The sequence below is a fragment of the Hylobates moloch genome, unplaced genomic scaffold (assembly GCF_009828535.3).
Source record: "Hylobates moloch isolate HMO894 unplaced genomic scaffold, HMol_V3 SCAFFOLD_8, whole genome shotgun sequence".
Classification (NCBI taxonomy): Eukaryota; Metazoa; Chordata; class Mammalia; order Primates; family Hylobatidae; genus Hylobates; species Hylobates moloch.
The window spans coordinates 14358384-14370143 of record NW_026652283.1 but is presented as its reverse complement, the minus strand read 5'-3'; positions in this window follow the sequence as shown (position 1 = coordinate 14370143).

Below are 11760 nucleotides of genomic sequence, written 5' to 3'. Positions count from 1 at the left end.
TCATTACTAATCATCAGAGAAATGCAAATCAAAATCACAATGAGAGAGCATCTCACAGTCAGAATGGCTATTATTAAAAAGTCAAAAAACAGATGGTGAAGCTACAGAGAAAAGGGAATACATATACATTGTTGGTGGGAATGTAAATTAGTTCAGCCACTGTGGAAAGCAGTTTGGAGATTTCTCAAAAAAACAGAACTATTATTTGATCTAGCAATTCCATTACTGGGTATATATCCAAAAGAAAACAAATCTGCTGGGCGAGGTGGCTCACGCCTATAATCCCAGCACTTTGGGAGGCCGAGGTGGGCGGATCACCTGAGGTTGGGCGTTCGAGACCAGCCTGACCAAAATGGAGAAACCCCGTCTCTACTAAAAATACAAAATTAGCTGGGCGTGGTGGCACATGCCTGTAATCCCAGCTACTCCGGAGGCTAAGAATCGCTTGAATCCAGGAGGCGGAGGTTGTGGGGGGCCGAGATCGCGCCATTGCACTCCAGCCTGGGCAATAAGAGCGGAAAACAAATCATTCTACCAAAAAGACATACACTTGTTTGTCCATATAGCACTATTCACTATAGCAAAGACATGGAATCAACTTCGGTGCCCACCAACAATAGATTGCATAAAGAAATTGTGGAAAATATACACCATGGAATACTACCCAGCCATAAAAAGACTGAAATCATGTTCTTTGCAGCAGAATGGATGGCACTGGAGGCCATTATCCTAAGTGAATTAATGCAGAAATGGAAAAACAAATACTACATGTTCTCACTTATAAGTTGGAGCTAAACACTGGGTACTCATGGACATAAAGATGGGAACAGTAGACACTGGGGACTCCAAAAGGTGGGAGGGACAGAGGTCAAGGCAAGGGTGAAAAAGCTACTTATGGGGTACTTTGTTACCTCTGGGGTACTATCTGGGTGATGGGTGTGTTCACACCCCAAACCTCAACATCACGTGATATACCTTTGTAACAAATCTGCACGTGTACCCCAAATCTAAAATAAAAGTTGAAAAAAAAAGACAGACATGTAGAACAATGAAGTAGAATAGAGTCCAGAAATGAACCCTTGCCTATACAGTCAAATGAGTTTTCACAGGGGTGGCAAGACCAGTCAATAGGGGAGAAAACAGTCTTTTCAACAAACAGTGCCGGAAATACTAGGAAATACTAGGCATTCACATACAAAAGAATGAAGTTGGGGCCTTTAACTTGAATGGATCCGTGACCTAAATGTGAGACCTAAAACTATGAAACTCTTAGAAGAAAACACAGGGCAAAAGCTTTACAACATTGAATTTGGCGATTGCTTCTTGGATGTTATACCAAAAGCAGAGAAAGTATAAGGAAAAAATAGAAAATTGGAGTTCATTAATTTTTTTTAGTTGTGCATGAAAATACACTATCAACAGAGCAAAAATGGCAGCCCACGTCTTGGGAGAAAATGTTTCCAAGTTGTATATCTGCTAAGGGACTAATATCCACAGTTACTGTTTAATGGGTATAGAGTTTCCATTTAACAAGATGAAAAGTGTTTTGGAGATGAACAGCAATGATATGATTGCATAGCATTATGAATGTATTTAATACCACTGAATCGTACACATAAACATGTTAAAGATGGTGAATTTTGTGTATATTTTACCATAATCGAAAAATTCAAAAAAAAATCTGTCCTAATATCCTTGTTTATTCTATCATCTTTGTAGCTTCTAGCTTGATTTTAATTGATTTTGTTGCCTTCACTATAGGTCTCATTTCTCTGTATGGCATATAATTTTTAATTTGATATCAGACATTGGGAATTTTATCTTATATGTTGCATACTTTTAATTTTTATAAAACATTATTGAGCTTTGTTTTGGGATACTATTAAGTTACTTGGAAATAGTTTGATCCTTTCTGATCTTGCTTTTAAGCTTTGTCAGGTTAAACCAAAGCAGTATTTGTACAAGGGCTAATTTTATCGCACCGTTAAGTCAAATCCCTTCTGAATATTCCACCTATTGTTCCATGAATTATAATGTCTTTCACTTTGGCTGGTGGGAATGAGAACTATTTCTTGTCCTGTGTCAGCTCTGGAAATTGTTCCTTCTAATTCTTTCAGTTGGTTCTTTTCTTAGCCTTGGCACTTTTCTCCTATTTATGCCCTTATCAATACTAACTTGAAGAATCTATGGGGATCCTGTGAAGATCTTTGGAGCTCTCTCTTTGTATAGTTCTCTCCTCTCCGACACTCTGTCCTGTGAACTTTAGTTCCCTTGTCCTTCTCATACTATCAACTTTGTATTCTCAACTCAAGGGATCTGGAGTCCTAATGGGCTCCCTGCACCATAGCTTGGAAACAATCTTTTTGTTTTGTGTGTATTTTTTTTTTTTTAGAGTCAGGGTCTCACTAGTCTTTAACACCTGGCTTCAAGCGATCCTCCTGCCTTGACCTCCCAAAGTGTTAGGATTACAGGCGTGAGCCACTGCACCCAGCCAGAAACAATCTTTAGGCAGAAAGCTAGAACAATTGTAGGATTCCCTCATGCATTTATCTTTCTGTGATCACTGGCATTCATTGCCTAGTGTTCAATATCTTGAAAGCCACCCTTTCATATATTTTGATTTTTTCAATTGTTTCAGAGTGGAGGGTAAATCTAGTCCCTCTGACTCCACCTTGGCCAAAACTGGGAGCAGTTTCACCTTACTTTCTAAAGCATATTTTCACTGTATAAAAATTCTAGGTTACCATTTTTAACTCCAGCACTTTAAAAATGTCATTTCATTGATTTTTGGCTTTCATTGTTCCTGATGACATGACAGCCATCATTCATGCTTTTCCCTTTGGCTTTTTCCAAGGTTCTTTTTGGTATCTTTCACTTTCAACAGCTTGATTATAAAGTTGATGTGGTTTTCTTGGTAGTTTGCCTATTCAGGGTTCAATGAGTTTCTGGATGTATGAATCAATGCTTTCTCATCATTAGAAAGCATATTCCTCTGATATTTTTTCTCCTCTTTTCTCTTTTTCTCTCCTAAGCCTCCTATTACATACATACATATTAGGCCATTTTATATCATCCCCCAAGATCCCCGAATCTCTGTTAATTTTTAAAATATATATGTTCCCTATTATTTAGATACTAAAATTTCTCTCAATATTCAGATTCACTAGCTCTTTTTTAAAATCTGAGATCTTCTCTTTTCTATTAAGGCAATCAAGAAAATTTTTCATTTCAATTATTGTGTAAGTTCTAGAATTTACATTTAGTTGGTTTATATAGCTTCCATTTCTCTGCTGAGACTATTTGTTTACTCATAAAATATTTTCCCTTAATTCTTTGAACACACTTTCTTTCATTTCCATAATGCACAAAGGCTACTTTACAATCTTCATCTGCTAAGTTTAACATTTGATCCTTCTCATGCTCAGTTTCTGTTCATTGCTTTCCCCACTAACATTGGTCCTATTGTCCTGTTTCTTCGTGTGTGTCCTAATTTTTTATTATATATTTAACATTGCAGATGGTACGTTTCAGATATTCTAGAATATGTTATCTTTCCTTGAGGAATGTTTATTTTTGTTCTAGCAGGGAGTTCAATACTAGCTGACCACTTTAGAATTGTATAGGCTTGGTTTTATGTTTTGCTAGAATGAATTATAGAAAGCAAAATGTTTTTTGCAAGAGCCTCTAACTTAATGGGACTTGATCTAGAAACTGTCTTTTGCAAATCTTGTCAGGGCATGGTTCCAGGCTTTGTTTGTACCTGAGAAGAGCAGTTTTTACTCTAGGCTCCTTAGTTCTAAGTTCCTTTTTGCATTTTGGATGAATACCCGGGATATTTTAAATCTTAGCTGAATTTACATCCCAGGTTGTTAAAAGGTGCTGAACAAATCTCACTTTTGCTGAGCTGGACTGCCAATGTCCCTTGCACAGCTACCGTGGTAGCTCTAGTCCACTCTCAGCCTTGTAGCAGTCACTGTTTGGTAGGCCTAGGGTGATGTTGCCGATGCCAAGGATGGGGGGTGGATTCACTTACAGATTTCTGTGGCCACTCTGCACAAATCCCTCCACCCTTGTGCCCCTTTTTAGAAATTGCAGGCACTTCAGGTGAACTGAATTCTGGTCTTTGCCTCTTCAGTTCAGTGGGACTATCTCGTTCTGCTTGAATTATAGCTTGCTGCTCTGAGGTTGCAGAATTGTCCCCAGGCGGAGAGCCGGCAAGTTTTCCTTATCCCAGATATGATAGTCTTGTACTGCTTATAAAAGGGGACCAATAGATTTTATCTCTTTCCCTCTCCTTAATAGGCACTGGGTCATGGGAAGCTAATGTAAGAGGTACTCTAATCACTTAAACTCTTCACATTTTTCTCCAAGAAAATTTATAGGAAATATGGGATTCGCTTGTTTCCTAAAATTAACTTTATAGAGGCTGCACTAGGGCTTGGGTGGAGATCTCACCAGGTCTGAGTCTTCTCACTTTCTTCTCAATGCTTGCAGAAGGAAGGTGGAACAACATTAGAAAAATGTAGAAAGCCCATAAAGGAGTTTGTATTAAGACTGGTTGTTTCTAAGTAGGAGACAATGTTCATTTAATAAACATTTAGCACGTGTTTACTTTTAGAATTGGATATTCAGGGAGAAACCTGGACAGGGTCTCTGCCATCAAGGAACGCACAATCTAAAGAACCGTTGCAGTTTGCCTTATTTATCCCTGAATCTAGTTTTACTGATTTCTTAGGACAAAATTACATCCTAAAACCAGCAGTGCTGACTTCCCAGAGACTGTAATTTTATGCTGTGACACTTAGTTTTTCCCAAAGGGCATGGCCTTAACTTAGTAACTAGCGTGAAAGATGTTCATAGGGTTGTACAAAGGGCCCTTAGGAATGGATTGGGCAAGGAAGGCATTGTATCTTCTGTAATACCACCTTTCTGTTGCATACTTATTAAAAAAACTAAAATAAAACATAAAATACTTGTAAAGCCATGGTTGCTGCAAGTGACTTCCAGAGAAAGGTTGCATTCTCAGCAGTTCTGGGTTCTATATGGGAATTTCAGTTTGTATGATGTGTTTCTTTTTCCCCACCCATTCTCTCTCCATCATCTTTGTTCCCCAATTCCTTCTTTTCTCCTACATTTTTAAGACCTACTCCCATATCATCTCACAGCCCCTTTACTTGCCTCTTTGTTCCTTTCTATCCTCAATGAGGACAGGAAAAGAAGCCAGTGTTCTGAGAGCAGTTTTTCGGGAAATGCTCAGTGGTTTATTATTTTTGTTTTTGTTTTGAGTGGGGGGCACACTTAGCAGAAGAACTATCTTCTAATACCCAAATGTTCAGATTTATCTCATCACGTTTGTGAAAGAAAGGTTAAAAAATGAAAAGTTAGTATAATTCTGATAAGATAGAATTACTAAGAACTACACAATTAAACTTGAAGCTGAATTGGAGGAGGATGTGGCTATTACATGCTCTGAGAGAACTAAGGTCCCGAATGTGGATTTCTGTATGAACTGGGTTATCTTAACAGTTGAAATGCCTTCGAAAGAGCTTTGGGCACATCACCTTGAGCTTGGTGCTGGAAGGAGGTGGGCGATGAGCCAGGACTGCTGAGGGGCCCAGATGGTCCTGGTCCAGGCAGCTCTCACGGCTCTTTCCTTCCTGACTGTAGTCCCAGGCAGTTGGCCCAATTCCTGCTCCATTTCTGGGCTGCCTTGGGTGGAAAAGCTCTGCATATGGAGTAGAATATAATTTCCCCATGTTCAATCATTCCTGTTTCCTCCAAAAATGAAATGAAGGCCCTTTCAGCCCATGAAAGAATGGAATAAAGCACACATGCATGCACGAACGCACACACGCACACACACACACACAAACTGGCGAGAAATTGAAATCTCTAGATCTTTCACAGTTTGTCCTGTTTCATTGTTTCTTACTCTGAACTGGTATCATATGACAAGGCCTTCTGCCCTCCCATCTATTCTAAGGAAAGGGAAACAGGAACTGAATTCATGTGTGCTGAGCACTTTCACATATATCCCACTTTATAAGAGAGGAAATTGAAACTCAAGTTAAGTAGCTTGTAAAAGATTACAAAGTGGAAAACTAAATTTGGACTCAATTTCTTGGACTTCTATATATCAAGCAAACTTTTTTTCTCTCATGTATTATATAGGTCAGTGTATACAACAATTTAAGCAGAAAAAGCACTTTTTTAAAAAAGGAAATTTTATATAGTATGCCTAACAGGTAAAATCAGCACTGAAGCTGCAGAGAGGAGTCCAGCAGCTTTATTTGGAAATCTCTGGACCTTGGAACTCCAGGTCCCATGAAGGCCCTTGCAGGTGGACATGACGGTAGACTGGACACTGATTGTTCCAGGCAGCAGTTGAACCAGGACATATAATTCTCAGTTGCAAAGGTCATTTGTATCTGTGGGGAATTTCAGATGACTGACCACCTCCTCAAAGCGCTATTTTGTTTAGATAGAAAAACTACCCTTGGACGTTCTCTCATAGGTCCACATTTATGCTTTGGAGTAGACATTATATAAAATACCAAGAAATCAGGGCAAAGATTAGTGGATCTTAGTCTCAACCCTGCCCCTAATAGCCAGGCCCAAACTAGGAGTAGATACATATTTGCTTCAAGTTAATCTGTGGTGTGGTTTATCCAGTAAACACAACGGCAGTGTCCTCTCCAGCTCTTAGGAGGCATGTGGGAAAAGGATTGACTTGTCTTTCACTAGTGAAGGAACCAAAGCAGCAGAGCTATTGGAACACAGGTTAAAAGAGGCTAAGACAGGTGCCATGAGCTGTTTCCAGCTCACAAAATACAGCTCTTCCGAGATCGCACCACTGTACCCAGCCTGGGTGACAGAGCGAGACTCTGTCTCATACACACACACAAAATACAGCTCTTTGCAAGGTAAGCAGATCATGGTGTTAATAGCCTGTAGCAACCTAGTATGTAAGGGCACATTTTTTATTAGGAAAACAGCACAGGGAAGTTAGTTTGTTGCCTCATCTCCAAAACCAATCTTATTATAGGATGGAATTTGGAAGTTTGGTTAATTTGTTTCATTTGCATTGCAGCAAATGGAAAAAAAAAGAATGAGAAAATGACTGTGTTATATTATACCTTGGTGACAGCACAGTGGATTTGCAGAATGCAAATTAAAACAGATATCTGAAATTGCCTGGATGCTTACAAATTCTTTTAGTATTTTTCCAACTGAGTTTCCCACCCCGATATGTGACATGTACGTGCAGACAAAACCTCTGCTTTTTTTTTTTTTTGAGATGGATTTTTGCTCTGTCACCCAGGCTGGAATGCAGTGGCGTGATCTCGGCTCACTTCAACCTCTGCCTCCTGGGTTCAAGCGATTCTCCTGCCTCAGCCTCCCAAGTAGTTGGGACTGCAGGCATGCACCACCACGCCCAGCTAATTTTTTATTTTTATTTTTTTTTATTTTTAGTAGAGACGGTGTTTCACCATACTGGCCAGGCTAGTCTGGTGTTGAACTCCTGACCTCAGGTAATCTGCTGGCCTTGGCCTCCCAAAGTGCTGGGATTACAGGCATGAGCCACTGCGCCTGGCCAAACCTCTGCCTCTTACCGGAGCTGCTGACTGCAAGTGTGGCAGCACTTCACAGGCTGGGTTGTTACTGCTGCTCTGGGAACTGACCTTGTGGGGGGGCATGCTCATGCTAAGGGCACCCACGTGGGACTGAGGAATCAAAGGGGCACACTCACTCTGCAGATGTCTTGGTACTGAAAGGAGTAGGTGGGTTTGGTGGCCTAAATGCACTAAGAGAGGGAGAGGTTTGGAAATTTGAAGAATTATACTGCATTTATGCTATGCTGACTCTGCCAGGCTTTTGGCCGGTGCTTCACACAACTCCAAAACAGAATATTACTTGTTTATTGTGGGGACACTTAGGCTGAGAAATAGTAGGTGATTTCTCAAGGCCGCACTACTAGTCAGCATAAGAGCACAGAGTTCTGTGACTCTAAAGACTATACTTTCTCAATTATGCCATTCTGTACCCCCAGACCACCAGGCACCATGCCAAGGGCTTTACATTTAATCCTCAGCGCAGCCCTGTGGAGGAGGCTCTTTTTATTGCCATTAACAAACGAGGAAACCAGTTCACAGAGGGATTAAGTGGTGCTCACAAGCGGTGTCTGTTCACTCCAAGCATCTCTTCTTAACTTGACCCAGGCATATGTACATATTAAGGTTTGTACAAATTGGCTGTCTTGTCTTAGAAGTAGTCAGCTTTCTAGACGTAGTTTTAGTGCAAGGAATTTGTGCAGATTATCTGTACAGCTGCAGACATCTTCATGGAATGTAAATTAGGTGCTGACATTGCTTTTCTGGAAAACCTGCTAGCGTAGATTACATGCACTGGACATAAAACACACACATTGGTGATACATTTGCTAGTAAAGAATTGGAAAGCCAGGCCTGGGAAATCCAGGACTCTTATCTGGAAAAGTAGCTTCTGCTTTTGCATCAAATGCCTATGACACGAAGTCATCCACATTGGGTCACAGACTGTACCTCTTTTATATTCCAAGGTCTGTGACTGTGAGGGTAGCTGCCAGGGGAGGGGGTTCAGGTGTCACCCTGGAAAAACCCAGTCCGCCTAGGTCAGATATCAGCTTCAGATGCTCTTACCAAGTCTATTGAAGACTATCAGGATGGCCCTTAGAGACTGTGGGAGATTGGCTTGTAACAGGGTGGTATGTAATGTACTAAACTATTCCTGGTATTGTTTTCAGATCCTTACACATGTTATCTTCTGACGCCCTATGCAATGGACTGAATTTGTCCCCCCAAAATTCATATGTTGAAATCCTAATCCCTAATGTAATGATATTAGAAGGTGGGGCCTTTAGGAAGTAATTATATCATAAAGGTGGAACCTTCATGAACAGGATCACTGCACAGACAAAAGGAACCCCAGAGGGCTCTCTTGCCTTGTTTCTGCCATAGTGAGCATACAACAAGAAGGCAGCTGTCTGCTACTCAGAAGAGGGGTCTCACCAGAACCGACCATGCTGACATCTTGATCTTGGACTTACTGCCTCCAGAACTGTAAGAAATGTTTAAAGCCACATAGTTTATGGTGCTTTGTGACAGCAGCCCTGACTAAGACTCCCTATGTGAAAGCTACCATCACGATATCATTTCATAGATTAGACGACTGAGTTATATGTAGTCAGGAGCAGAGACTTAGCTCAAGCCTCCCTTCATCCACAGTCCCTTATTCTAAGCCCCTCTGCTCTGCTGTCCTGCTGGACCCTATCCTGTGTGACTTCCCAAGTTCATTGGTTAAGGGACAATATGATCTAATTTGGTTCTGGACATGAAGGAACCTTTCTAAGACCATCCTGTTTTACATTTATAAAGGATGTAATGGTTACAGTTAACTTTTTCTAGTTTAAACTGCCCTTTGGACTTTTTGGTGTAGAACTGAACACAAATATTTCGTGTCAGCTGGCTTTGAACTGTGACCTTGGCTCTGGAACGCACCAGGACACACACAAAAAGCAAAGGATTGGGTTGCCCAGCATCACTCCAAACACCAAGCCTCATGGGCTCCTGTATGTGTGAGCTTTTGTTGATGTGAAACCACTTTGGGCTATATTGTTAATAGGAATCCAGGAGTCTGATTCAGAGGCAATGGCCTAGTGTAAGGGTAAGAAATTCTAGTGGGTGTCCTGAGTCATGGTCTTATGATAGGGTGTGAAAAGCAATGACAACCAAAAGATCAGGAGAGATCTAACATGGAGGAAAACAACTTATAAAGAAGAATTCATATATTTCTGTTAAAAAGTTTATTTATTAAAGGAATCATTATTGCCTTTCCTGAACCCTTGTTTTGCATTGTGGGTTTACTTTGCTCTGCCCTGCTTCATCTTTAACTGTCTTCTGGGAATTTTACTGGGCAGTCACACACCATTGCTCTGAAAACTTCCTATTGTACCTTAGATGGAACATCGTTGTAAAGGTTATCTTTGTGCTGCCATATTAGTTAAGGGCAGCTTGATTGCTGTAACTGACAATGACCAAGTTTCAGTGACAATGCAATAGAAATCTATTTCTTGATCACATAATGGGCCAATGCTACCAGATATCCTTGCCTCAAGTGGTGATTCAGGGACCCAGAGTCCTCCTATCTGTGGCACCACCATCTGTGTTGGGGTAGAGGAGGGAGAGAGAGAAAGAGACACACACACATATATACACACACACACACACACACACACACACACACACACACACACACAGAGAGAGAGAGAGACGAGAAAGAAGAGGGGTGGGGGAGAGTGGAATGGAAGGTTGCTCCTGGGTAATTTTCATGGTCCAGAGGCCAGGAAGCACACATTCCATTGCCCAGAACTCTGCAAAGGGTCTTGAAAAGTAGTCCCAGTATGTTCTGTTAGGTTTGCAGTAAGAGTAAATCCACTGGATTCTGCTGAGTGATACATGAGCTGGAGCTGTTTGTGGATGTCTTAAGAGAAATGGTCCCTTTGGAAGGTGCCAAGAAGAATAGGTTCAGAAGGCAGGGTGGGAGGATTAGTCATCCATATGGGACCCAGTGACTGATGCATACTGGGTGCTTCATGTTTGCTGAATGAGCAATGAATGCTCCTCTTTAATATTGCTTAATGTGGCCCTATAGTTATTAGTACTTTAATATAGTAGTATAGTGCTTCCTGACCCTTCCAGAAAAAAAAAATCGCCTATCCTTCCCTTGGACCTATATTGGATACTTTTTGTGTTTCTATCATGGTGTCTGTTACACTTTGTTGCCATTATTTTTACTTCTGATTTCCCCTACTAGAATATAAACTAGAAGCAAGAATCTTGTTGTATCCATCTTCATAGCCATAGCCCCTTCTACGGTGCCTGGCATCAAAGGTTCAATAAATAAATGATTTTCTTAGAAGGTTAGAGATTTACCATTTCTCAAATTGAATGCCTACTCTCTAATATTAAACACATTACCTGGAGATGAAGCTATTAATTCCATCCTACTGCACTTTATGCATGCTAAGTATGAACGAGAAACAGCATGAAGTCGTGGGGGAAAAGGTTTAGGGCTGGGCAGAGCTGGCTCGGAATCCTGCTTCTGCCACTTTCTAACCCTGTAGTTGTAATTTAACTACACTACCTCTTCACCTTATTGTGTCTCAACTTCATCACCTGGTAAATGAGTATTCTCAATTCCTAATGATGTTTTGAAGTTGAGGATATGAACATAAAGGGATTAGCACATTAGAAAGAAACCCCCATTGCTCCCTGAGTCAGGTGCCATCTCCTTTGCTGCCAAGTGAGAAGCCAGTCCGGTTATTCAAAGCAGCCACAGAACCTGATCTTTTTTTTTTTTTTTTTTTCCAAGATGGGGAAGTAGATTTGGGCTTCAAGCCTATGCCCATGAGGGGCACAGACTCATACATTCTTAATATTAGTAAGGTCCTTGGATGTGTAGACAAAAGAAAAAATGCTTTGCTACCTTAGGAGCAATTCCTCCCTCTAAGAGTGTTCCGTAGAAAAGACTTAGCCATCCACCAGGAACGTGGTGGAGGAGACTCTTGTTGTGAGTAGGAGGGCAGGACTAGTTTGGTGACTCTCATCAAGCAAGAGCGATCATGTCAGGGTTTCTAGTGGTTTATGAGTAACAAAAAAATGGACATTTGTTGTTTCTGTTATATAAGCCATTGAGGAAAATATTTAACATCATTAAATATGA